The sequence below is a fragment of the Paroedura picta genome, chromosome 7 (genome assembly GCF_049243985.1).
Source record: "Paroedura picta isolate Pp20150507F chromosome 7, Ppicta_v3.0, whole genome shotgun sequence".
Classification (NCBI taxonomy): domain Eukaryota; kingdom Metazoa; phylum Chordata; class Lepidosauria; order Squamata; family Gekkonidae; genus Paroedura; species Paroedura picta.
In genome coordinates, this window is record NC_135375.1 from 69203754 (window position 1) to 69231519 (window position 27766).

A 27766-nucleotide genomic window follows, 5' to 3' on the forward strand; every position below is an offset into this window, starting at 1 on the left:
TGCCTAAACTGACTGTGACAAAGAGCAAATTGAACGCAACAACAAAACTTGTAACAATGCCAAAAACATGGGTGGGAGGTAGTGTTGCAGTTCAGCTGCGGAGCCCAAAGAAGGAGGAGGTGGGAGCATGTGGTGCCTATAAAGGCCCCCGTGTCCCCGCATCCTTGCCATGCTGGGCGTAGTGTGCATGCTCATGCCTGGCCTGTCTTCATCCCCTGGCTGCTCACCTGCGTCACCAATGGTGGCTGCGGTGAGTCACGGCTGCTAATTGTTAACAAAAACATAATGATAATAAAAGCAGCACAAAGAAACCTAAAGAGCAGATATGAAACTTTCAAGATGCTAGAATTGCCATAAAGAATCTGAAACAACAAAACCTCCACTTCCAACAAACAAGCCCATCAGGGTATAAAAGCAGACCTTTCAAAAATAAAAACGGAATAAAACTTGAGATGCTATTCTGACTCTGTGCAGTGGGAGAAAAGTGAGACATAAAACAAAACCTTTGTCTACCTACAGCATATCACGTGACCCATCAGATGGTCAAGGACCTCTAGGAGCCTCGCATGACCCAGTAAAAAACATCATGCAGGCATGCCCTTCAAGGTATGGGGCTGCAGTATGTTGTTTTTTTTTAAATACTCCCATGTGATAGGAATTTTAACGGTTCCTTCTCAACTGAAACTGTCAGCTGGGCAAAAGGGGAGACCATGAATGTTGCACCTGAGTTCCTGGTCTTAGGCCCTTTGTGCAGAGCAGCCTAGGGGGAAGGTGAGGTAGTTTGCTTTAAAACAGTTTTATGTTCCTGTTCTGTACTGCTGTGCTTCCCTCTCTGCCTTCTCTTGTGCTGAGCTTTCCACCACAAATTATTATCAGTCAGTTTTTAAGATCCTATAACACAATATGATACATAAATTCTCATGCAATGACTCTGTATACGACAGGTTTAGTAAAGCGAGCCAGTTTGAAGGAACATTATTTTGAAAATAACAGGTGTTCTAATGACAAGAAAAGAAGACGTTCTGCAGTGTTTTATGGCAAGCTAGCCCCATTACAAAACAAGTAACATTCTCACTACTCAGCTAGGAAGCTAACAGCAAGACACCAGGTGCAGAGTCTGAACTGTTGTTCTGCTTTTCCTCAGAGGTTCAATATATTTTTCTTAAGACTTTTCTTTTGAAAGATAAAAGTGGAACCCTTCGATTAAAGAGGCATCAGTCATGTTTGCTATGCAGGCATTCAGGGCATACGAAGTTACTATAAAATACAATATTTGGTTGAGCAGCATGAGCATGAGGTGATTATACTGAGTGAATATTTATTGAGCTTGAAGCCTCCTTGCCTTGAGGTTTCCTTTGAAAACATTCTGAACGTCAGTAGATCTATATTTCTAATGCCATGCTAGACAGCCAGTATTGGGTTGCACTGTATTTATTCATTTATACCCCACCTTTCTCAGTATGGAATAAGTCTAATGATACTGAATTCCATTTGTCACTTAAATGGTAATTGAAGTATAGGAGCAACAGTAATACAGAACAGTTAGTGGCACACTGAATAAGTCAACTGATTCATAATCAAACATGGAGACAACTTTCCAGGTCACTGGTGTACTACATCATTTTACTGCATCATTTACATCACCTCTACATTTTGTTCCACATTTGATGGAAAGCATCTGACTACACCCATCCTGAGATGCTTGGGAGAAAGGTGGCTGTGTAGATATTTTGATTAATTAAATAATTTGGAAGGTAGAGAATGATGATAAAACCATGTACATATTTATGCATTTATTTATTTATTGCATTTGTATACTGCCCTCCTCTAAGGCTCAGATTGGTTCACATAGAACTAAACAGAACAATACATTGAACTCAGTTATTATAGTGAATAAGAGATAACAATAATAACAATAAACAGAAATAACATTTTAACATATCAAACAATTTAACAGACCCATAGTTGGTCATGTCTGTTGCACGGGTTCAAGGGAGGAAAGTTCAGGGGTCCAGTAGATGTTGTTTAGATTTGGTTGACCTCAACCAAATGCCTGGTGGAGGAGCTCCCTTTTGCAGGCCCTAGTCTGGTAAATGTGAGTGGAACTATCAGACAATTGTTTCATAGAGACTTAGATGCAAAAAAAGGTTTGTTGAGCACTTCATATTACCTGTTCCTACCCTGCATGTAATCACTCATCCCACCTTTTCAATATGTCACCTTGGATAGGTGTACTTAACTATTTGAGGCTGCATGAGAGTATAAATAAACAGCTATATCAGAACATTTGACAGTGTAAATCTATTTGTGAGATGTTGAGTTTCTTCGAGCCTTTAGATTACGATTGTAATGCTTTCTAAAACTAGACCCCTAATCACTGATATCTATAAAGTGTTAGATGGTTCTTTCCCATGTGGGGAGGGATAGGTCGGTGACACTCGTGAATCTGTGTTTGGTAAAAGCAACTATCAAGGACTGAATGGCTTGATTAGAAAGGAGCTGGGGAATATCCCTATTCCATACTGTTTTACCTGAGCTCTCTGAAAGAAAGAAATCTTGGAGACTCATGATGTTAGCAAACCAACTACTTGAGATTTTCAGGCTAGCCTTTTCAGGTTGGCCTTCTCAATGCAGAAAGTTCTCATGAGGGAAGGCTGGTGAGCATGTGCAAGATGGCTTCCTCTGCCATGGCCCCAGACTAAAAATTCCTTCACCTTGGACACTTGAACAGGCCCTTCCAAATGCCCAATAAGTCTTCCAGAAAGCCGTTGAAAGGGGCCTAACCTCCTTCCCTCTCCCCACGTGAATTATTTGTATACTGAATTATTTGTAAGACGGAGCTCTTCCGCCAGGCATATGGTTGAGGCCAGGGCAGCTCTCCCACTAATCCATCAGAGGATCCCCTCCAATATTGAGATCTCTAACACCGAGATCATGGTTAGATGTATTGTATTGGTGCCACCCTCTTCTGAACATTATTCTCTCTACCAGGCTGAACTAAGATCAGAATTGTGACCACCGCCGCTATATGTTATGTGATATGTTATATGTAACTTTTAATTGGGGTTTTTATGGGGATTTTATTGTGTTTTAACTATTTATGTTGTAAACCGCCCTGAGACCTATTGGGAGAAGGGCGGTCTAAAAATTAAATAATAATAATAATAATACCAGGATTATATTTTGCGGATTCTGACAGGGGCTTAGTTTAGGCTGTTGTTACCTAACTGGCAATTCAATTTGTTAATACTGTTACTATTTATACTGTTAACATTATCATCATTATTAGATGTTTTAGTATTTATTGTTTTAAATGTTTATTAACTGCCCTATGTAGTTTTGGAGGAGAGTGGACTATAATGAAATAAATAAATATGATGTTAAGACAAATATACAACCAGCCATGTACATAAAAAGTACCAATCAGCTAGGGTTGCCAACCTCCAAGTGGTGGTTGGAGATCTCGTGGGATAACAGCTAATCTCCAAGTGACAAAGAACAGTTCATCTGAGAAAATGGCCCTTTGGAAGGTGGACTCTTAGACCCTATTAAAGTCCTTTTTTTTTTTTTTTTACAAATTCTACCCTCCTCAGCTTCCAGTGGCTTTGTGGCTGGACTAAGCTGTGACTTAAACCAGGAGACTTTCAAAGATCACAATCTAGGATCCAGATCCATCCTTCCATTTATTCAGCATATCCCCTGTTGCAGAAGGGGTATCTGGTTGTAGAGTATATTCCTTCGGTACCAGGCCCTTTATGTACAGTCTCTTGCAATGAGTGGAATGTGCTAACATCAGAGGGACATACTCTACCAGACCACCACCTCCAAAATGGAGGACACATTGCAGAAATCGAAGTAAGAAGAAATGGTTGGCCACTGTGTGAGACAGGGTGCTTGACTATATGGACCAATGGTTTGACCCACCAGGGCTCTATATGTTCTTAAGGGTTCAGATGCAAACCATAGTCTTGACTAAATATACTGTGCCTATTTTGCCTCTTGCTTTGATGTTTTAACAATGTAATATTGTGAGTTGTCAGCACAGCTGCAGTGTGGACATCTTGAATCAATGGACTCTTTTCTGTATAGTTTCTACATTAAAGCCCTGGGATGTATTAGTTTCATATAACTCATGTAAAATAGATGGGGGTATTGTATAATGCAATAGAAATGCCTTGGGGAGTACAAAATTGTTATTTTACAATTTCATAGCTTACTGTTGTAGAGTAAATCACAAATGAAGAATTATGAAGATGAAACCAATTTTTAGTAGCATGTGTGTTAGTATAGGTTCAGAGATCTGCCAAAATCTCCATATACAGAGCTTGTATGGCATGCCAATTAATGTAGCAGATCATATAATTGCATAATATACTAAGTTACAGTGCTGGATCTACTTATGATAAGTGATGCCATTAAAAGTTTAAAAGTGGCTTATAGTGCTGAACTGAAAAATTCCTGAAATTTTTTTTAGTCTGGGTCTAAACACATTAAGAGTGCAAAAGTTGGCTTCAAACTCAACATCAAGAAAACAAAGATCATGGCATCCGGCCCTCTCAATTCCTGGCAAATAGATGGGGAAGAAATGGAGATAGTGACAGATTTTATTTTCCTGGGCTCCAAGATCACTGCAGATGGGGACTGCAGCAAAGAAATTAAAAGACGCTTGCTCCTGGGGAGGAAAGCTATGGCAAATCTAGACAGCATCCTAAAAAGCAGAGACATCACCTTGCCAACAAAAGTGCGTTTAGTCAAGGCTATGGTATTCCCAGTTGCAATGTATGGCTGCAAAAGTTGGACCATAAGGAAGGCCGAGCGTCAAAGAATTGAGGCTTTTGAACTCTGGTGCTGGAGAAGACTCTTGCGAGTCCCTTGGACTGCAAGGCGAACAAACCGGTCAGTCCTAGAGGAAATCAGCCCTGACTGCTCTTTAGAAGGCCAGATCCTGAAGATGAAACTCAAATACTTTGGCCACCTCATGAGAAGGAAGGACTCCCTGGAGAAGAGCCTAATGCTGGGAGCGATCGAGGGCAAAAGAAGAAGGGGACGACAGAGAATGAGGTGGATGGATGGAGTCACTGAAGCAGTAGGTGCAAACTTAAATGGACTCCGGGGAATGGTAGAGGACAGGAAGGCCTGGAGGATCATGGTCCATGGGGTCGCGATGGGTCGGACACGACTTCGCACATAACAACAACAAACATATTAAAATTCAAACCAACTCATAAAAAGTCAACCTCTGCTATCACTTCCCTTCAATTTTAAAGTCACTCCTTTCCCTTTTCATTAACCTTACTGTGGAAATTACGGATTCCTCTGGCATCTCTGTAGGGTCTCTGTGAGTTCCCCTGCTGCATTGTGTCCCTGGAAAATGTAGTTGCCAGGGCATCTGGAGATCAATACACTGGAAATGATATTTCTATGCTTCTTTTCTATTCACTCCATAATACTGAATATTACAAAAACATTATCTCAGTGCCAGAGTCTGTGGGAAATGTTATTACAAGTGATTCTGGTCCTGGGGTTGCCATTCTCAAGGTGGGAGAGTTTTTCCAGAATTACAACTGATGTCTAGACTACAGAGATTGGACTTTTACATCCCTACCAAACTACTGATGCCTCCAAAGTGAAAGAGAAGGAGAAGTGGAAACCTCACAGAAAAGCCATCAATAGGACTTTCCTAACCTTCTGCTCTTGGGCAAAGTTCCCATTAGTAGCTGGTTGAAGTGTTCCCTATTGTCATCAGAATTTCAGCATTTCAGAGCTGGACTTTAAAATCTGAACTAACTTCCAAGGGAAGATTTCACATCACTGTTTGAAACATTTCATTTATTCATTCATTTATTTATTATATTAATATTCTGCCATTCCCAGCACAACTGGCTCAAGACAGATCACAACAATTGACATAAAATCAATAAAGCAGTTAAAAAGTAACCATACTGGGCAGAGAAACAACAGATACCACTGTCTCTAGGATAGAAATTAGAAATATCGGCTACAATCTCTGGGGTTTCTTGATGGGCCTTGAAGGGTTTTCTGAAAGAGTAGGAATTTATATCTATATCTATAAGGTAAAGGTAAAGGTATCCCCTGTGCAAGCACCGGGTCATGTCTGACCTTTGGGATAACACCCTCTAGCGTTTTCATGGCGAACTCAACACGGGGTGGTTTGCCATTCCCTTCCCCACTCATTACTGTTTTACCCCCCAGCAAGCTGGGTACTCATTTTACCAACCTCAGAAGGATGGAAGGCTGAGTCAACCTTGAGCTGGCTGCTGGGATCAAACTCCCAGCCTCATGGTCAGAGCTTCAGACTGCATGTCTGTTGAACTACCACTTTGCACCACAAGAGGCTCTTTCTATATCTATATCTATATCTATATCTATATCTATATCTATATCTATATCTATATCTATATAAAGGTAAAGGTAAAGGTAAAGGTAAAGGTAAAGGTAAAGGTAAAGGTATCCCCTGCGCAAGCACCCGGTCATGTCAAGATATAGATATCTATATCTATATCTATATCTATATCTATATCTATATCTATATCTATATCTATATCTATATCTATATCTATATAAAGGTAAAGGTAAAGGTAAAGGTAAAGGTATCCCCTGCGCAAGCACCCGGTCATGTCAAGAGGTTCTATCTATATCTATATCTATATCTATATCTATATCTATATCTATATCTATATCTATATCTATATCTATATAAAATTTGTTAAACATTTTCTGGTGCTATGACCATATATGGTCATACTGACCCCCCCAATAGATGGGCCTGGAGGAGGTCAGAAGGGGAGGGGCCCCAGATGGGTATATTCACAGCTATGCTTCCCAACCATATTCTGCATGATTGCAACACTTCTGGGGTTCCTCAAAGCCTGAAGAATGTTTCAGGGGTTTCTCAGTGGTAAAAACGTTGAGAAAGGCTGTGCTAGTGAAATGCTTTTGAAATATGAGTCTGAGAGTTTGGAGGAAACTGTATTACATCATCTGATGAAGCATCTATCAAATTTGTGATATTTATGCTTTCCTATTTCTGAAGTTAAAGGTTAGCACATGCTATTATAATTATGGTTTATTTACAGCTATAACATCAACAACAGTTACTTTATGATAGCCGATGGTTTAAAAATGTGCAGGAATATTTATGGCTTGTATTTTAAAGTTGGTCCTGCAATCCTAAAAATGCTTGGCATTGTATGCTCTGGCAGTGGCATTGGTCATTATCGTGTGGTACTAAATGCATAAGAGACATATGTTTATGAGGCTCATTTCCTCATGTACTCCATATTGTCTCTGGAAAAGCTGAAGTGTAAGACAAGAACCTTCTTTTCATTGCCTCTCACTCCTGTACTAAAAGAGATGCTGGATTAGGTGTTATACCAGGCTAGAGAGGATAACACACAGCCAGTAATCAAAGGATCATTTGACAAAAGTGACAAACTGCCTAGGCAAACTTGTAAAGAACATGGAAACCTACCATATAGCGAAATCAAAGAAATGTTTATTTAAGAGAATAAGCAATACATTCAAAGCAGTCATGGTAATATTAAACATTAATAAGTAGCACTCAGTTTTAGAATTTCCATGTAACTATCCCAACTGCCCCCACTCACTTGGGGAGGGGGGAAGAAGGAGGCAAAGAGGCATGGGGTGAAAGCAGAGGCTTATTGCTACCTGTCCAAGCAGGATTCCAGACCAAAATATCTAGTTTAAGCTTTAGGGGTTATGGCACCAGCCTTGGTGTCTGTCCTTTGTCCTCTGCTTCCCCTATTTTAAAAAATCTATTAACTAAGTACTTTTTATGTCAATTTCCTCACATCTGACTATATTTCTCTCTCTTTCTCACTACAACTTCCATGGCCACCAGGATCCTAACAACACAAGTAGTTACTTTACATTGAGGCACACTATCAGGTCCATTCCGCACAACATTAATATAGCACTAGTATTACATTTTGTTTTCGCCACTAAAACTACGCTCCGCATGACGTTGTGAGCAATCTGCAACACTCCTGCAACACTAGCGCCAAAATAGCTCGTTGCAGCGATTTCTGGGGAATCCAGAAAAGTGGATTCACCCTGAGAAAATTGCTACACTCTTGCCAACAACCTGCAACACTTGTGAAAAAGACCTGTGCGTTCTCAATGTAGTGGTTGCAACAAAGTCCCTCCCCCTGGCTCTCTCCTCCAAACTTCTAGCAAAGTGATCGCCATTTTTTTCCCCTCGGAGCGGGGAAAGCAACGAACCAGCGAGGCTTGATTCACCCAATGAGGCTTTTCCGGCTACAGTCCCTCCACAGAAGTGCTTTAAAGCTCCCCTAAGTCCCCAAGCACAACACAGCCTGTTTGCCAGTTCCCTTTAATTTCAGCCAAAAATCGAACCCGTGCGGGGGGGGATTTTTTTCACTCGGGGGAGCTTGGTAACGATGACTCGCCAACTCACATGCCAGCTAGATGGGTCTCTATGTTGCGAGGAATCAAGGCATATTCGTTGCAACGTGTGTGTGTGTTTTTTTAAAAACTGTGCTTAAAGGGAAAGGGGCTTTTCAGGAGCATGATAACAACCACCCATTGGCTGTTCCATTTGATTGACGGCCAGGGGCGGGAACAAGCACAGAAAAAAATCGCTTCCTTTCTAGCGATTCCTGCGAGACCGAAAACCTGTGGGGGAACAAATGAAACGCTACTGGATTCCACTACAAATGAAGGTATGCGGAACGCTGAGATTCCACTATTTCCACTTGTGAAACCAATTGGCAACATTGATCTTTGTGCGGAATGACCCTCAGTATTTGCCTACTCTGACTAGCAGCGGCTCTCCACAGTCACAGATGCAGGTCCTTCTCATCACCTACTACCTCACCCTTTTAACTACAGATGCTGGCGATTGAACTGGGAAATTCTGCCTGCAAAGCAGATCCTCTGCCACTATGCCACCAACCCAGTACCCATGTCCTGACAGAAAACCCAGAGAAGCATATTTTCTGAAAATTAATTTCCTGTCAGGTAAATTGTGTGAATGATAGACAGGGAAATGTCATTGGGAGAATGATAGACAGAACAGCTACAGAAGAGCAATGTGAGACTGCACAAGCACTGCCATTTTATTTGTAATCCAACAGTGAAAGAGAAATGTTAACCCTTCTAGATCTCTGATTCATCTTCTTGCAGCTACTTCCTGTCTGATACTTCCTGGATTTACCTTCTTCCTTCCTTCCTTGTCAGTTTCTTCTTCCAGTTAAGCATTTGCTGTTAAAGTTAAATGTAATGAGTTCTCCTAGTTGTGGCAAAAAGACACATGATGCTCAGCCACCAACCCAAATAATCAAAGGAAACAGCAGGCAAGATCTGTAGTAATCTTCCTTTCTTCATATAAAAATGCTTCAGTTTCTAAACTTCAAGATTTTATACAGTATATTTTTAATCACTGGTCACAATCTAGCTGAAATTAAGTGGTGTTTACTCAGAATCCTACTCAATTCAATTAAATGGGGTTACTCCTTGGAAGTATACTGAGGACTGCACTGACAATCCCCTTCCATTTTGGTAGGAGATATTTCAACATATAAATAACTTGCATGCTTATAATCAGTGGGACATAAAAGCACTTAATTCTCACTAGATTTGGGTGTGTGTGTGTTTTGTAGCAATCATTTTGTTGGGTAGGAACTACAATACAATCTGCTTTCCAGCATGTACTTTTTAAGCATGCAGACTAGCAAATTGTTTTCAGTTTGAAACACTTGTAAAATATTGATGAACTATATAGATTCAGGAATTGTAGTATTACAGAAATGCTAAAAACAATTCAATTTTCCACTCTGTACATACTGGTACACCAATACTAAGCACATTTCTAGGGAAGTAAATCTCACTAACTGAAATATGCACTACTTGGTAAATATATGCCTACAGACCTGCTTCCCATCCCTTTTCTGGAAAAGACATAAAGACAGAGTTAGAGCAGCAGCTTCAAGTTATGCTGTTAACAGTTGCCATTGAGCAACTACAGGTTCATAAGCTGCAGGGCCACAAGATGACAAGGGAGGTATTTTCTGATGCTCACCTGTTCCTCATGTGGCAAACATACTTCCCAGCAGGCAATATAGCCTACTGTCCCTGCTCTTGAAGCACAGTGACCTTTCAACCTTTTTTTCCCCTCACTTACTGGTTGACAACTGAGGAGCTTCCTGCTGTTCCATTATTGTGGGGTCACAGCAGAGGTTTTGTTCAACATGCTCATTTGTGTCCCAGAAATTTCTGCTAGGATGGGTCTATAATATATCCATTTACCTTTTATCACCCCTAGTTCTCTTAGACATTGGAATGAGTGGAAAGACAAATATTCTTAAATGATTTCATTTGCAAATTAAAATAGTTTGCAACACAAAATGAGTGGCATTCCACTGGCAGAAATAAATCTCTATTTCTCTGGATCTTTCTGTTGCAACTAGAGGGCCAAAACACCAAGCAATTAATTAGTATGATTAATCCATTCATTTAATTGCAAGTTACATCTGTTAGTTTTAATTGGAGCTGCCCGCTGTCAAAGGGTTTAAATGTTGATGTCATTGTTGTGAAGTGCATATGCCTTTCCTCTGCAAAGGGTTTCAAATGATTTCCCAAACAAGAAATGATTTGTATTGCTTGAATGACAGGCACACCACAAAAATAAAGCAAAACAATCATTTGTTGTGTCATGCTGAAATGCCAGTTTCAGTTGATTGGCTATAAATTAAAAGTAATTGATCAAACTGAAATCTTTTTGTTATTTGAGATTCCTATTGTCTCTATTTAAATGAACAGAGCCACTTGTTGGTCGCTGTGTGAATAGAGTTGCCACCTACAGATGACGGTTGGAGATCTCCTGGTATTATGCCTGATCTCTAGGCAATAGAGATCAGTTCACCTGGAGAAAATGGCTGCTTTGATAGGTAGATTCTAAGGCATTTTATACCACTGAAATTGCTTCCCTTAGCAGCAGACTTCAGAAGGCAAGGGGGTCTGTTTTCCCCCTGCCTACTGAAGTCTGCTGCTAAGGGAAGCAACCAAAGGGTGCAAACCTCAGTCGGCGGTCCCCCAGGCCACCTGGTAAAATGAGCCCCTGGCCTCCCAGCAGGGTCAGTGTTGCTTGTTTATGTGCTACCTCTTATGGAGTCCCAAATCCCGGGAAGTCCGATTGCACACCGGACTCCCTGTCAACAGGCTCCATCCCATGCAAACCCACCGCAGAGTGAGGTCAAACAGGCCCAGTTCCTGTCAACCCTCCTAGAATCTCAGCTTTCCAGTAGGGCAGCCAAAATCCCACGCAACCACAGATATCACTGGCAAGCCATTCTTGCCCAGGCAAACTATGGTAACCTCAGGGGTGCCTGGCTGGTGAGCAACCCACTTGGCAGTGCCAGGAGCCTGGACATGCCATGCTGTGATATCCTGTCCAAGCAATGTGGCTGCAATCCCTCAGACCCTCTGTTTATTTTGCAGCATGATCAACACTAGCAGTTCAAAGAAAACATTTGCCATGGAGCCAAGCACTCCCCTGTACATAGTGTCCAACTGCATGAACCACAATCTGTGTCCCAGGAGGCCCTGCCACAGAACCCTCAGGGCAGCTGAAAGGAGTGTCTGCAGTCCAGTGCCTTCGGTCACCAACAAGGCAGTCATGAGAAGACTCCCTTATATTGGTGTCCTGGAACGTGATCCACTTCCTGCTGCAACATCCAACCAGATGACACAAAGATGGTCTCCAAGACCCCAATGGACATCCCAGCCTGAGCTTGTAACATGCCCAGCTCCTCCAGTACGTGATACCCTGCCCCACAACCAGCACTGGTAGCACCATTGACGTCCAACCTAGAACAATTCCAAAGGTAGACATATAAATTAACCTCACATGCTTCTTTTCACACCATCAGCCAGCCCCTGCACCTCTGATCCACTGATTAAAGTATCCTCTGAAAAATGCTTAGAAGGCAATTGCAAGTCTGCAAGCATATGACTCACAAGTTTCCCTGGAAGGCTATGAAAAGGAACCTCATGCTGGCATAACCTGTCAGCAATGCCATAGCTTGAAAGCTGCCTCACCCACAGGGTGCCTAGATTCATGGAGGGCATTGCCTGTGCACACAGAGAGTGGGCTGCCCCATGGCCTGTTGGCAGCAGAGTGCCTGTCATTTCACTGACTAGACAGACCTACCTGCCAAAGGTGGGGGAGGTCCAGAGCCCATGTTACCACCCCTGTCCCACCCAGCTGCACCAGTGCCCCTACCTCTCCAGTGCCCCTCCCAGGAGTGCAGCTGAAGTGTAAAGTCAGAGAAGTCACCCATTGTGAAATGTTCTTGTGCCCCACTTCCTGTAATGGGCCATCCCCCCATCTATCCTCAGAGGATGACCAGTGGGGGAAGGTTTGATGATCCTTTCTACTGTCCAGGCTCTTAGCCAACAACACAGCCTTGTCACCTCAGGTTGGCAGAAACCCTCCAGAGTGTCCAGTGGAGGCCTTCTCATCCCCTCCTGTCTGGTCCTTTTAACTGTTGATGCTGGAGTTCAAACTGGGGTCCAATCTGTGCCAAAAGAGTAGCTCTTTCCTAAAATACAACCCCTAGTTCATGATTATGGTCTCTTCCAGCCCTCCCGATTGCCCAGGATATCTCCCCACTGCACCATGAGGGCCACCCCCACTCTGTAGGAACATCAATCACAGGAGGATATGGCCAATGTAGCCCACTGATGGAGGCACCAGCTGCAAAGGGCTATCATGTCAAAGCCACTTTGGAACCTCATGTGGGGTCCTCAAGGCAAAACATTGCCAGAGGACGTCCACTTCCATGCCATGACCCCATTAACCTGAGGGGTCTCCCTTCTACATGCTGGCCAAGCCCAACCCATCTCAACTTCCAAGATTGGGCTAGTCTGAGCTATCTGAGGGTTGCTGAAAGGGGTTAGTGGGCAAGTGCTGCTTAAAGGCTGTGGCAGAGGTCTTGTACCAGCTGAAACTGTCATGGCACACTGCCTGCCCTGGGCATGCTGTTGCCTCAGCTGCATTGCCCATGCCACCCCCTGGCTGCACCTTCCCCCCTGTGCCTGGCAAACTGTCCTCAGGAGACCACCATGTGCCAGGCCATGCTGCAAGCAAACAGGCAAATACCAAATGGGGGCAGGGGTTCCAGAAAAGTTGGAAAGGGCTGGTGTAAAGTAATGGCAAATCCCAGGGTTCACAAGGCAAGAGACTTTCCAAAGTGGTTTGCCATTGCCTGCTGAAGTGAACATGGTGAAGTGAACGGGGGGGGGGGAGTGCTGGGGGGGTGAAGCCTCCCCCACTGTCCACAACCCAGTGCACAGCATACCGGGTGAAGTGACCATGACCTTTGCACTTGGCCCCTCCATAGGTGCTGTGAGTCCTGCCTGCCCCCATTGACGCTGCACATGCTGCATGCACACAGTGCTCTCTGCAGCAGGCTGCTGGGGTGGTTGTATCTGCCTCTAGTCAGCTCTTTGCAACGTCAACCAGTGGCTGGGTAGCATCTTTGCCATACATTATCATAGATAGGTACTGATGAATCAAGTCCTTCTGAATCTCCAATCTGAAAGGAGTTCAGGCCAGTGGCTATCTTGTGGAAGTGAATTTCATAAACTGTGTGAAACAATATTTAACTTTATCAGTTAATTTTGGTGTGGTGAGCTTGCGTTCACATTTTATGAGAGAAGAGAGAGTTGGGGAGAAATCATATCTATTCTCTTCATGTAGTATTTGGCTTCTCCATAAAGTGTATTCACTGTGGGGGTGGGTCAATGGTCTGCCTAAGGCCAGAGAGACACAGCACGCAAGATGCCTTCAAAACCCTTTAATGTGCAGAACAGTGGAGCAGGGAAAAACATAGACTTAACAAGGACTGGAATCCTAACTACCAACAACCCAGTTCTAACTAGTGTATTCCACGAGACATACCCATTCATGTGAACAGAAGGAGTTCCACTTAGGGCTTAAACCTGTCTCTTAAAGTGACAGGTTCCATGTACTACATCTCTCCTCTTTACATGGGTGTGCCCTAGAATGACACATCCCCAAATTAAATATCTATCATAGATCTGGGGTTAGAGGGGTGCTTTTTACTTCAGCATTTAGAAAACAGCACATTTACTTTGGAGGTGACTGGCCTACCCACTCTTGGTCTAGGTGAATAACTGTCACAGATTTGTTCACAATTCTTGAGGCTTTGCGGAATAAATTGTGTTTCCTCTCAGGAGGGGTGCGATGGTGTAACCTCTCAGGAGTCAAAGGCATCAGGACTTGCATAGACATCAGGAAAAAATCCTGTAGGAGCAGGTTGTGGTACACCTACGTCTGTGTGGGGAATCAGTGTGTGAATCTTTCGCAAGTGTCTTCTGTAGAAAGCCCCTTCAAGAGTTCTCACCCTATATACTCTTGAGCCACCCCTCTCTGCAGTGAAGTCACTGGTTCCCAGTCCTTGACTGTTGCCATGTAAACTTCATCATCAGCCTGGTGAAGTGGCAAGAGTTTAGTTTCTCTATCATAGTAGAATGTCTGTCATTGTTGGAAGTGGTGAAAGTGCACACGTACTCCATTGGGTCTCGTTGGACAACACTGCTGAAGTCGCCCACAACATGTTACACAAAAGTTGTCCAATTAGAAGTATCCTAAGGCCAGAGAGACACAGCAGGTGATATATCTTTAAAACATTTTTTTTATGTGCAGAACACCAAAGCAGGGAAGAACACAGACTTAACAATGACTATAGTCCTAGCTACCAAGAACCCAATTTTGAAGAGCTGGAACTTTTTACTACCCGAAGAAGTCACGGCTTACAATCTGGCCACCAGGAAGATCCGAGCCAAAGCATTTTTACAGGAGTATCCACCTTGATACACCATTTTTTTCTTACTGCAACTCAGTAGCCCATGTTTACAATTTTATGTAGACAATATTGGAGAAATATTGTTTTATTCGTATTTGTACCATATTGTTTTAATTATGCTTTGTAATGGCCTTTGGCTATATACAATAAACATTTTTGTATCATAACAACCCAATTTTAACTAGCATATTCCAGGAGACACACCCATTCATGTGAAGAGGGGAAGTTCCCTTTAGGTCTTAAGCCTGTTACAGGTTTCATGTACTACACTTCATTAAACGTGAAATGCACGCTTAGGAAACCTGAAAATGAAATATGTTTATTTAAGCACTAAATTAACTCCATCTGCCAGCCCCCCCCCTCAACGATTGCCATATTTGTGGCATAGTGAACACACATATGGAAGATATCCACAAGGGGAGTCTTGACTGCAAACATATCTATTAGAAAGGCAAGGCAATCAGCTGCGGGGTAACAGGATGCATTTACTCTTTGCACAGTACTGATGAGTTTTGAAAAGGGGGGAGGGGAATTCAGCCTTCTGTGATCTTCTGTCAAAGCTACCACCCTGAGCAAGACCTAAGATGGATTGAGAAGTTAATATGATGAAAAGGTCTTGAGATATAAAATTTAACAGGTAAAGGTCTTGGGGAGATTACCAATAGCATCAAAATATGCCCTAGAACATGCAGTGATGCACATCCTGGTGCAGAGTGATAGGCTGCTTAAAACACAATATAGGGGGGAGTCTTCAAAGAGCATGTCAACAATACAGGATAAGCAGAACCAGGATGATTATTTTCAATAATCTCTCTAGTGTGTTTTATGCACAAACTGTTTTTAAATGAGCAAGATGGCCCTGCTACAACAGAGCATAAAAAATCCCTGAATATTGATACTTTCATAGCTATCATAGAGTAAAGCAAAGCATTTGGTCATAATGTTAATCTTATTCAGCATACACTAATATGTTAAATGTCATTGAATGCAATATAAATGAGATTTCCCTGGGTTAAAGGGCTATTTTATTATTGTAGCTGAGCTGAATTTGTTTTCATGCAGAGCCTTTTTGATTGAAGATACCTCAGAATGCTTTAAATAGTAATGAGCTAGCTATCAGTGTGAATACACAGTGCCTGCAAGGAAACAGAGCAATATCATCTTGTGCTTAGCACAAACAGGATAAAAATTAGAATTTGCTCCTGGCAAAATGGGGAGGAGGGGTGTTAGGTTGAATGTGAAAGTTATTCAGATACTCTTTCAAAAAGGAACAGAAGGTATCTTGTAACACAAGGCATACGTTTTTGACTGATAGCAGAAATGACCACATTCCTCCCTGCCATTCCATTTTTGTCCCACGAGTTTGTTCTGCTCCATGTTCCCTCGTTCATTCTTTTTTAACTAGGCTGGCATTTATTTCAGTGCAATACTCAGAACTGTTCTATTGAAATTATATTACAAGACACATACATGCAGATTCTCACATTGCTATTCTATGCAAGTTTGCATCCAGAACAGATAGTCCACAAACCAGGCATCTTCATTTCCATGGTGATTCCACAGAGACTGGCATCCCACTATGGGCTATGTATGGGGGACCAGATCCTGGAGCTGAATGGCATCAACTTCTGCCTTGTGTTTGTGGCTGGCATGGGCCACAAGAATAGCTTGGAAAGCATTTCCCCCATTGACTGGTATCTCAGTCGAGAGGATCCTGCAGAAGGAGAAGATGTACAGGGACCAGGAGGATGCAGCTGAATTGCCACATCCTGGCAGCACTGCCCAGAAATAGCTTGCTGAAAGCCACAAATACTGTGCTGGTAGAGGAGACCGAATTGAGCACAGTGCGGTGAGACTCTCCTGGAAGCAGAAAGCTGGCCTGTACTGCATTCCTCCCAACACAAGAGCCAGTCAACTAAGCCAAGGACCACCGTCAATTCTCATCTGGCAACTGTGTATTCTTTTAAATGACTTGCAAACTACCAATATCAGTCTGCTGGGATAGGAAAAAGGCATGTGGCCTGTCTCTCATTTCTAGCCTTGTCCACTTGTACAGGGAGAATTGTGTTTATTTATGGGAGTCCTGGAGCCTGGATTGCAAATACTTTCTCAAGCACATTTCTGACAGAGCTTTATCACAGCTGCCCCCTTCCTCCATCCATCTGTCCAGTGACCCCAACAGAATAAAAACCCTCATTGCTTTCTTTGGTTGTAACCATTTTGGGGGGTGGGAGTGGCTGTATGATGAGTCTCTTAATATTTCAGCTGCAACCAGGTTGCCTGCCTGACTCCCAAAACGGAACATATCTGTTTTAACTCATTCTAAACTGGATTGAAATACTCTGCATTCATTCATTCTTGAAAACGGCAGTGCACATACTTTAAATGTAGATATTTTAAAATGATAACAGACCTGCCCATGATTGCCCTAATCTCTTGACGTCTCCTGAATTTTGGCTAGAGGAATTAACAAAATCTAGGATGCCTGAGCAAGAGAGGTACCAAACAGAATCTCCACCAATGTTTACAAGGGCATCTCTGCCAAAAAACTCATACAGAGGTCAAATCTGAAATAAAATTAAATGGTCTATATTGAAAAATAAATTTAAAAACCTAATGCATTTGCACACAATTTAAATGAACACAAGCCCACAAAAAGGAAGTTAGGAGCTATTATCAATGTTTTAGATATAATCCTAAGCCTTAATGTCAAAAGACAAGAATGTTTAGATATGTGACATTGACACTAGACTAAAATATTGAAAATCATATTTAAAAAAAATCTTATTAAAGGTGGAAGTGATCTGATGCACTGAAATCACTGTAAGCCTTTTTAGTGTGCCAGATTGCCCCCCCCCACCTCAAAAGGAAGGGAAGCAATCTGGTATTTGTAACTCTTTCAGGCTGACAAGAGCCTTGCAGGTCCCACTGTCTGGCTGAAAGAGCTGCAAGCATTTTCAGTACACCTGGACCAATTCCACATGGGAATTTGCCACCTGGACAGCCTTTCATTGCTCTCGGATTTTAGTGCTGCTTCCACATGATGTACGCAGCAACCCAAAGCTCTCAAGTGGCAGGCATGAGTTTTACCTAGATTTGCTCCACGATGAGGGAAATTTCCAAATACCGATTCGCCACTTCTTGCCATGCAGCGATCCAGGGAGCAATAGGGGCAAGTCCATGTGGAGGGAGAAATGCACAACTGTCTTGGCAGCATTTCCCCCACTCTCATATCTGCCCTCCATTTGTGTTTTCTGGCAGTTGGGTATGAACAGGGAAAGGGGGTAGCATGTGATGAAGAAGCCCTCTCCTGATCAGCTAGGCATCCATGCTCATTGTTTTAAAACATTACTGAGAACAAACTATCATTCAATGGGGTCCAGTTATCATGGCCAGCCTATCACAAATCTACCCAAACATAAATAGAGACCATTACACCAAGGGGATTAAATGTAGCGCAATGCCAGTCAAATGCAAGCTGAATATTCCAGCCCCTTCACATGATGTCACCCATATCCAGCATCTAGCTCACTGACTGCTTGCTATATACTCAGTTTTAAAGTGTTTCTCTGTGAATCCCAACAAATGGATTCACCACCTTAAAAAATGCTAGCAACTGGAGAGCAACCAGCAGGCAACCAGCAGAAGGAAGGTAAAGGTAAAGGTCTCCCCTGTGAAAGCACCGAGTCAAGTCTGACCCTTGGGGTGACGCCCTCTAGCGTTTTCATGGCAGACTCAATACGGGGTGGTTTGCCAGTGCCTTCCCCAGTCATTACCGTTTACCCCCCAGCAAGCTGGGTATTCATTTTACCGACCTCGGAAGGATGGAAGGCTGAGTCAACCTTGAGCCGGCTGCTGGGATTAAACTCCCAGCCTCATGGGTAGAGCTTCATGCCTGCTGCTTTACCACTCTGCGCCACAAGAGTCTCTAAATAGATCTTATCTTAGAATTAGTTAAAAAATATTGCCTACCATTATCCCTTTAAGATAAAGATGTAGCATATTCCTTCCGCCCATGACCAAAACCTTGGAACATCCCCATAGTTAAGATTAATAGACTGTTAAACTGTTTGATGTTGGAATAGGGGAACAATCTGGGAATCTGAAATTGCTTGCAGCCCTTTTGGCCTAATAGCAGAAAGCCACACTGTCAGCCTGAAACAAGTACAAGCCTTTTCAGCACACCAGAATGGTTCCCTCCTCTTTCCACATGGGGCATATACATTTGTCTGCTGTCAGCCTGAAATGGCTGGCAGGCTTGGCAGTCATTTTAGCAGCAGGTTTTGCTCCCCTCACCCTTAGAAATGGGTGGAATGAAATGGACAGCTTAAATGGCCCAGAGCCATTCAGATCCATGCAACACAAACACACAAAATAGGCGGAAACACTATTCTAACAAATGTTGAACAGCTTTACTATTTCAACTCTAGTGTAACTGTTTCAACTCTTGCCACTGCGCACAGATCCTGGGGCCAGCTTCTCCTGCAGTATGATTTAAACCATGCTGCAGGAGAAGCCAAACCAGCCCTAAGGCTAGTATGGCATTTTTGGTTTGTTTTTTCTTCCTGGGTCTATTGGACGAAAAAAATATTCAGAGTTCCAAAAACCCCAACACTCACATTTCTTACTGGAATTGGGATCCATGATGTTTTTTAGAAATACCTAATTTATTTTGAGGTCCAATAGATTCAAACTGAGTGGGAAAACGCACTAATTTGCTCATCCCTACTCTCAATTCTGTTTTTGATGTTAAAATATTAAATGCACTTCTAAAAGTCAGCTATCTGTAAAAATCTGTTTTTAGAACCATTTATATATGGTTTTATCATATGTTATGGCCTGCTTTGACATATTTAGCCATCTGTGTGCAATACAAGCAAGTTGCTGTGGTTCAGTTTTATGTGCACTTATGTTCACTTCTGTGTGCATTGTTGCACAACACATTACAGTAAGACGAATTTGAGACGGTAAAAAATCCATGTTTTTATTATGGCTTCATTTAAACTAAATTAGTTTATTATATTACAATATTAACTTGTAACAATGCTTTAATGCCTTGCTATATCAGTTGAACAACTTCAATAAGTACCTTCTGTATTTTTGAAATTATAGATTAAAATTTCACAATGCAAATTTAGGATGTGGCTCCAAATAGCTATGCCAAAACAATAACATAAAACTTGTAATTATGTTGATGTTGTTCACAATTATGCCAGTTCAACCATTGCTTTGTTTAATAGGATACTTAGGCTATTATAAGTACAATCGTTAGCAAAGTTCTACCCTAAATCAGGCTTTCTCACTCAGGGTTTCATGAAACCCTGGGGCTTCTTGACTCCTTTGGAAGGGTTTCCTGAATGGGTGGGAGTTAATTATTAATATATTTTTAATTTCTTAATCATTTATCAGGTGACATGAACATATGTTGACCTCCCCCGGACCTGCAAAATGGCCAGTGATGGGCCTGGAGGGGGTAGGAAGGGGAAGGGACCCAAGTGAGTGTGTACAAACCTACACTTCCCAATCATATTCTGCACAATTGCACCACTTCTGGGGTTTATCGAAGCTTGAAGAATGTTTCAGGGGTTTCCCAATGGTAAAAAGATTGAGAAAGGCTGCCCTAAATCACTAGGTTTAGAAGGGTATAATTCTGAGTAGGATTGCACTATGATACTGCTAAAAAGATGGGGGGGGTGATTTTCCTGAGCTAAGTTTAAGAATGGGAGGCTGAAATAATATTCCTTTTTAAAAAGTGCTAAGCTATCTTGAAGGTTCAAGAAAAAACATAAAGGTTTTTTCAGTTTACGAAACCTGAGCTGAGCTCCCTTATACTTGAAAATGTACCTGAAAATTCCACTTGTAATTTAAAATGAGAATATTATCAATTTATGTACTGATGTTATGTCTGTCATCTGCATTCCTTCAACTATCCTATTTGCATTCCTTCAACTAAGGAACTCAAAAGGGCTGTTTCTGTGTTTGCACATATTCATTAATTGCTGAAACTGACCTGAACATTTTAAATGTCACGTACATTATCAAACAATAGCCAGGCTCTTAGATCAAGCAATCAATTTTACTGGAAATTACAGCATGTGACTTTTTAAAAAGGGATATAGTTTTACTATACTGCAATCCCCATGCATAAATGTAAGAAAAAAATGAGTGAATATTTAAGTCTTTGGAAATGTTTAGAACTGCCACTTGCAGAAGATAAGCATATTATAGTTTGCACCCTGGAGAGTTCGACTATAGTTCCGTATAAAACGAACAGTCATTTAAAGCTATTATTTATAACTAAGGGCAAAGCCCATTGTATCCAGGAGTACAACGGGTGCTACAGTGTGGGGGTGGTAAAAGTAATTCAGGAGTTGTTGATTCTAGAAGGACATGTGGATGCATGGGTGTGTTGTTTGGGTTGCGGCTGCGTGGCTGGGCATGAGGTGGTGTGATTGCAGAGAGTTGTGGCACAGATGAGCATTCAGGAGATTTAGTAGGTTTTAGAAGAGGACTGACCTGTGGGAAGCGTGGTATGGGTTTTATATGCGTTGCTCAGAGGAGGATTTCACGTTACATGATATTTTTCAGATTGTGGGAGGAGCACGTCTTGCTCTGGCCCAGGGGCAACATGGACCCGTAGGTCTTTGAAACATCTGACTCTTGACATGGCGATATATATTTGGCCGTGACTGAAGACTGGCTCTTCGAGATGGAGGCTGACTTTCTCCAGGGTTTGGCCCTGTGATTTGTTGATTGTTATTGCAAATGCGAGCTTTAGCAGGAACTGACGTTGTTGGAGGGTGAATGGGAGATCAGGATCTTTTGGGGCCAAATCAATGCGAGGAATGAAGACAATATCACCATAGGCAGATCCAGTTGCCACACATGCAGTAATCAAGTTTGGCTTTAGTTATGTGACAGTCATTCTTATCCCATTGTAGAGGTGTTTCCTGGTCCCATTATGCACGGGCCGGAACGCCCATGCTGGCGGTGGCAAGGCATCGGGGGAAATCCCCAATTATGCACACCACCACCGCCAGTGCGAGCGTGCCCTAGCCCATGCACCTGGAAGACCTGCCTTAACAGAACACGGGTTCTTCCATACTGGGCACAGATGAAGGCCAGCTCGATGGAGCCCCATGCATAATTGGAAGAGCCGGGCTTTCAGCCCAGCTCCTCCCCCCGACCTACAGCATCCCTACAGGGACGCCTCTCACCTCTGCCGGATCCGCGGCTCTGCAGAACCAACAGGGGTGACCCACCCTGCCCCCACCATGATGGGAGAGCAGCATGCTGCTCCCCACCATCCTGCAGTGGGGACCTCCTGCTCCCAATCCCCACCAGCTGCTGCCGCTGCTTACCTGCACTCCTAGCACTTATGGCCCCGCGTTGTGTGTATGGGGCCGTTGCGCTGGCACAGTTGATGTACCTCCGTGCCCTTATGTACACGGGGGACATGGGACTTTTGGCCCCGCCGTAACAGCACGGTTGCAGCGCAGCATAGCTGCCACCATGCATAATGGGTCCTAGTGTTCAAGTTTCTCAGGAGGAGAACAATAGCACTGACTTTTGGTGTGTGAGGTGATGTAGTGGCATTCCATGTGGTGGGAGAGAGTTCAGGAATTTGATGGGGAAGAATACTTCAGAGTTCTCTTCATTCTATGCATCAATGGAGTCTCCACCATAGTATTTGGTTAGGGGGGGGGCTCTAGTTGCTCTAGGACAATTGCATTGAGCGTGTCAATAAGTGAGTTTTTGGAGCATAGAATTGCCTTGTGGGTAACTGTGTCAGAATCTGCTGGGATGAAGTGTTCCCCAAAGATGTCACCTGGGAGGTCATGGGTGGTCATGATGGTTTGTGGGACCTCCATCATTTCTTGTGGAAGGCTGGAATGATATCATGGTCATTGTTTCCCACACATAGAAGCCAGTCACTGAAAGCTTCATTATCTGTCCAGATATTGAAGGTAACCGAAAGATGGTGAAATATCTCCAGAGAGGGTGCTACTTGATAGTGGACTCTAGAGGGTGCTACTTAATAGTGCCATGTTTGACTACAGGGAGGGTTTATTTATTTATTTATTTATTCGATTTGAGTAACATGGTCTTAAAACCCCATTAAAACACCCCCATTAAAAGACTTAAAAACACATAACATGGTGGATGATCTCCCAACCTACTTCCCCAACCCAACTAGAGGCATTGAGAGCATGGAGTGGCATGATGTCCACAGGCCCACAACTTCCCTTCACCGCGGGGGGGCAGCCAATCTCCTCCGCTGGTCCCAGCTGGATGCCCCAAGGATGATGAGTTTCCCTCCAAATGGTTTGTTGGGTTACACAGGCTGCAAGATGTATGATGGCAGCATCAGCAGAATTTGGGGTGATGTTTGAGGTTGAAGTCTCAGCTAGTGGTGGGTGCAGTCTGAATTCATTGTAGTATGTTCTGCCTCCATCCAGGATATTTGCAATTACCCATGGAAACCACAGGTAGTATCACGCCAGCATCACCATGGAAGGTGTTAATGAGAGTTGTATACAGGTAAGTTTTGCCTGTTCCTCATGTCCCATTAATGAAGTAGCATCTGTGTGGGAGGGTGTTGTATCTGCTGGCAGCCATAATAGTGCAGAAGGTTGTATGCTGCTGTTCATTTAGAGTGGCCATCATTACCTGGGCTAGTTCCTGGTAGTGTTGTGGAGTTCAGAGTTTGATAGGTCATGCTGGGACAGTGGACAGTAGGGGAAATCCAAATTTTGAGCAGGAGGAGTCAGGAAGCTGCAAACTGTCACCAATGTCATAGAATGTTTTTGCTAGGCATTTTTGGCAGTTGTCTGTATGTCCTATAGAGCAGTGGTCCCCAACATTTTTATCACCGGGGACCACTCACTGGGGACCACTCAGTGCCTTTTACTGAGGCCCGGTGGGGGGGATAGTTTACTCCTCTACTCTCAACCACTGCCCTAATGCTCTCTGATCACTATGGTAATGTTTAAACATCCCTTCAAAATAAGATACAGACACGCCACAACAATGAACATAAGGAACATTTTATTTTCATGGAAATTTTAACTCATGACAGTGACAAATCAATTGGAACCCTGAGCTTGTTTCTCTGCAACGAGATAGTCCCATCTGGGAGTGATGGGAGACAATGACACCCAAAGTGTGTTGTAAAGGGCCGGGTGTGTGTGTGAAAAAAGGGCCGGGGGCTGAAATAAAGGGCGGAGGGGGGAGAAGGTGTCCTTCGCAGCCCACCTCCAATTAGTCGAATGACCACATGTGGCCCGTAACCCCCAGGTTGGGGATCACTCTATAGAGTACTGTTGGGCATAATCTTCCCAGAGATAAGGCTTATAGCTGTCAAAGAGATCTTGTGGCCTGGTCACAATGCCAAAGATGAGGAGGTACAATACGAGAAACATAAACAGAGAAAAACAGAACCTTTCCAAGGCAATTGGTACAATAAATTTTATATATCAATAATTTTTAAGGGGAATGTTTTTTGACTGACATTCCCCACAATAATTTACAGAGCCGGTGGCCTATCTATATATATAAAAATTGCTTGATAAGAGTATAAGGAATCAACCACTGAAGAAAAATTGTGAAAACGGAGTATATCTAGAAACCGTTTTGGTTGGTCCTTAAAAAATTATTGATATATAAAATTTATTGTACCAAAGATGAGGAGGTAGGCAAAGAGGTCCCTGAGAGGGTGAGACATGCCTCATTCATGGTGGCATTCTAAATGTTATCATCCTTCAGGAACCCATGTTGAAGTGCAGGGAAACAGAAGACTGCTAAGACAGCAGAATGTTTAAATTCTAATATATTAATCATTGTGCATGTGGGGAAATGGTTAATCTACATTTCTTCATGATGAAATGAAATTTTGGTCCTTAAAAAATTATTGATATATAAAATTTATTGTACCAAAGATGAGGAGGTAGGCAAAGAGGTCCCTGAGAGGGTGAGACATGCCTCATTCATGGTGGCATTCTAAATGTTATCATCCTTCAGGAACCCATGTTGAAGTGCAGGGAAACAGAAGACTGCTAAGACAGCAGAATGTTTAAATTCTAATATATTAATCATTGTGCATGTGGGGAAATGGTTAATCTACATTTCTTCATGATGAAATGAAATTTTATTATTTCCACATGCTAGAGCATTGAAAATATGACTTCCTTATCACCTGGAGTCTGAAATGGTACAGCCCATTTTGGCACCTCATAATGCTACTCCCTTATTCTATTGCAGATATAGACCAGGCAATAGACACAAGAACATGACATACCTCTTTTACAAATATTTTAAAATGTATGTACAACTAGAAAGGAAAAATAAAGTACTGGGGTTAAAAAATGTTATGAGCAAGAAGCTAGCATAATGCCTGGGAGGTCAAATCACTGCTAAGATAGGAAATCCATCATTGGATAACCTTAGGTCAGGTATATTCTGCTGTAAGGTAAGTTAGGAAGGTAATACCTTACAGTTCAAAAAATAAATAAAACATTTCCACTATTCTGATCTGTTTATATAAAGCCTATAATCCGCATGTAATTAATAAATGTATGGTGATGCTGCCAGTGATGGGGAGGAGGAGTGGAAAATGCAACCCTTCATAAATAATCTTTTAATGGCATGAGCCAAAATCTGTTTGCATTTTAGTTCAAATATAAGTAGGGCTGCCAGGTGGTTTCAGCAAAAATATTGGACAGACTTGATAAAAATTGTAGACCAACACACGCACACACACACACCCCACACACACCCACATGATAAAAAAGAAAAATGCCCTGGGGAACATGTTTAATGGGGATTGTATTTAATCTGGAGTAGGCCTCATTGAACTAAATGGCAGTTACTCATGGGTAAATTTGAATAGTCTTGCAGCCTTAAGTACTTAACAGCAATAAAACACCAACAGTCCCCAAGATTTATGAAAAGACAAAGATGCAGGGTTCACATATCACCCTCTGAGGAACTTACTAGCTCAGAACTGTCCTGCCTTCCTGCCATAACCTCACAAGATCTTTTTTTAATTTCAGGATTTAATTTTGCCACCATCCACCCTTACAGTCAGTTGAAGCTGACGGAACAATGGAGAACTGTGGAGGGCAAGCAAGGGGCATTTGGAATGAGTCAGATCTTTACAAGCATTTTCTCCTAAATGATTTGGCACAAAAGAACACATAAAGCAAGATAGGAACCAAGTTGCCCCCTGTATTAAAATGAACAAAGAAAAAAAAACATTATTCCACAAATAAATTTAGAAAGAAACCTATAAATGCAAATGAGTAGTGAGAAAATATTCATCAGTTTTACATGAAACGCAACTTTTCAAAAGGCAAAGAACTGCTGGATGGGAAGTTTATGACTTATTGTCATAAAGTACAATCCAGCAAAAGTTGAAAAGTGACTTGTTTCGCAAGCAGCCTATTTATATACCACATTGTAGTTTGTGCAGCAGAGTATTTTAACTGATTCTTAGCGATACTGTCAGAGGTTGGGATATGCAAGCTACTATCTTGCAAGACTCTGGAAAAGCTAGGGGTTCTGTAGGCGAATGGATAAATAACATGCATATAAAGAATACAGGCCTTCCAAGAGCACTGGAGCTCATAGACAGAAAAAAAACCCTAACATCTTATGATTAAATCTAAATATAGTGCATGTTCATTGCTAGGGGGAAAGTAAATTCCTTCTACAAATGTAAAGAAAATTTCAGAAAAAGGTGAAGTCATGTTTGGCTGTGTTGTTGTATATTATTCCCAGTCTTCTATGAATAACAGTCAAATCACACATTTCCCCTGGAATCCTTGTAATACTTTATGTATATATAACTCCACACACACCCCTTCATAAGCATTCCTCCACTATGTTGTCTTGCTCCTCCCCAGAGTGCAGCACATAGTTTCAATCCTATATGACGTTTGGCGCATTACCTCACATGATCGCTATTGCTATCCTTGTGTAAACAAGTACCATGATGCAAAAAATCTGTTAGAAAGAGTAACCAGAACATTTTGTTTCTGAACGAAGAGTTCAAAATGACATAAAGCAGGCAAGCATCTTCAACAAAGATTTAAATGATTCTGTTATGCAAAAACCGAGTAATCCCAGACTTGACCAACATCCAAAAAAGTTGTAACCAGACACATCATCTTATTTTTAAATCAGTTTCCTAAGAGGAAAGTAAGGAAGGTCAATGTTTGCAACACCTCCTCTTCTTGCCTTGCACTGATGTTCTCATTATGTAGCTCAAATATTCCACTTAGGAGGCTTCAACTTTTCAAACACTTCAATTCAGCCTTTACAACACTGGCCTTTTATGCGCTGGGGTTTTCCTTTGCTGTCATTGTGCATTCTTCCCTGTTTTCACTATGTACATGTTGTACATAGTTGTAGCAGTTATTGTTCTACATGGATTTTCCTCTCTCCAGCATTCTGTTAGCTTTCTGTTTGTTGTTTCATTGTGTTTTGCAAGAGTGCTATTGCAACAATCCCCTCCCCCCGCTTTATTCCCAAGGCAAACGGAATTTAAAAGGGTCATGGTTCCATCAGATTGCCTCCCCCTCCTGCCCTTTTCCTGCCCTTGGGAGACCACTCCTTCATTGCCCACATTGTACAATATGGTAGGTCTGTTTGGTCAGTTTGGTACAGGGTGTGCTTTTTGAAAAGAGAGATTATTCCAGCTGGTGTAGGCACCTTGCTGAATGTTTAGTGCTTTTTCCCACTTCAGTAGTACTAGGCATTAAAAAGAAATGCTCTGGATAAATCTATTGATCTATAATTTCATTGTTAATGTAACCACCCAGTCCATCTAGTTCACTTTCACCATGAGATAAGATTCAGGTGCTGGATCATGTTTA

General features: G+C 42.3%; 1 long non-coding RNA gene across 1 annotated transcript; it reads left to right on the forward strand.

The window, feature by feature from the left end:
• Positions 1-679: 679 nt before the first annotated feature.
• Positions 680-26215, forward strand: LOC143841820 (uncharacterized). Its single transcript, XR_013232866.1, has 3 exons — positions 680-771; positions 23351-23432; positions 25943-26215. It is a non-coding gene; the product is annotated as an uncharacterized LOC143841820 (long non-coding RNA).
• The last annotated feature ends 1551 nt before the right edge of the window (positions 26216-27766 follow it).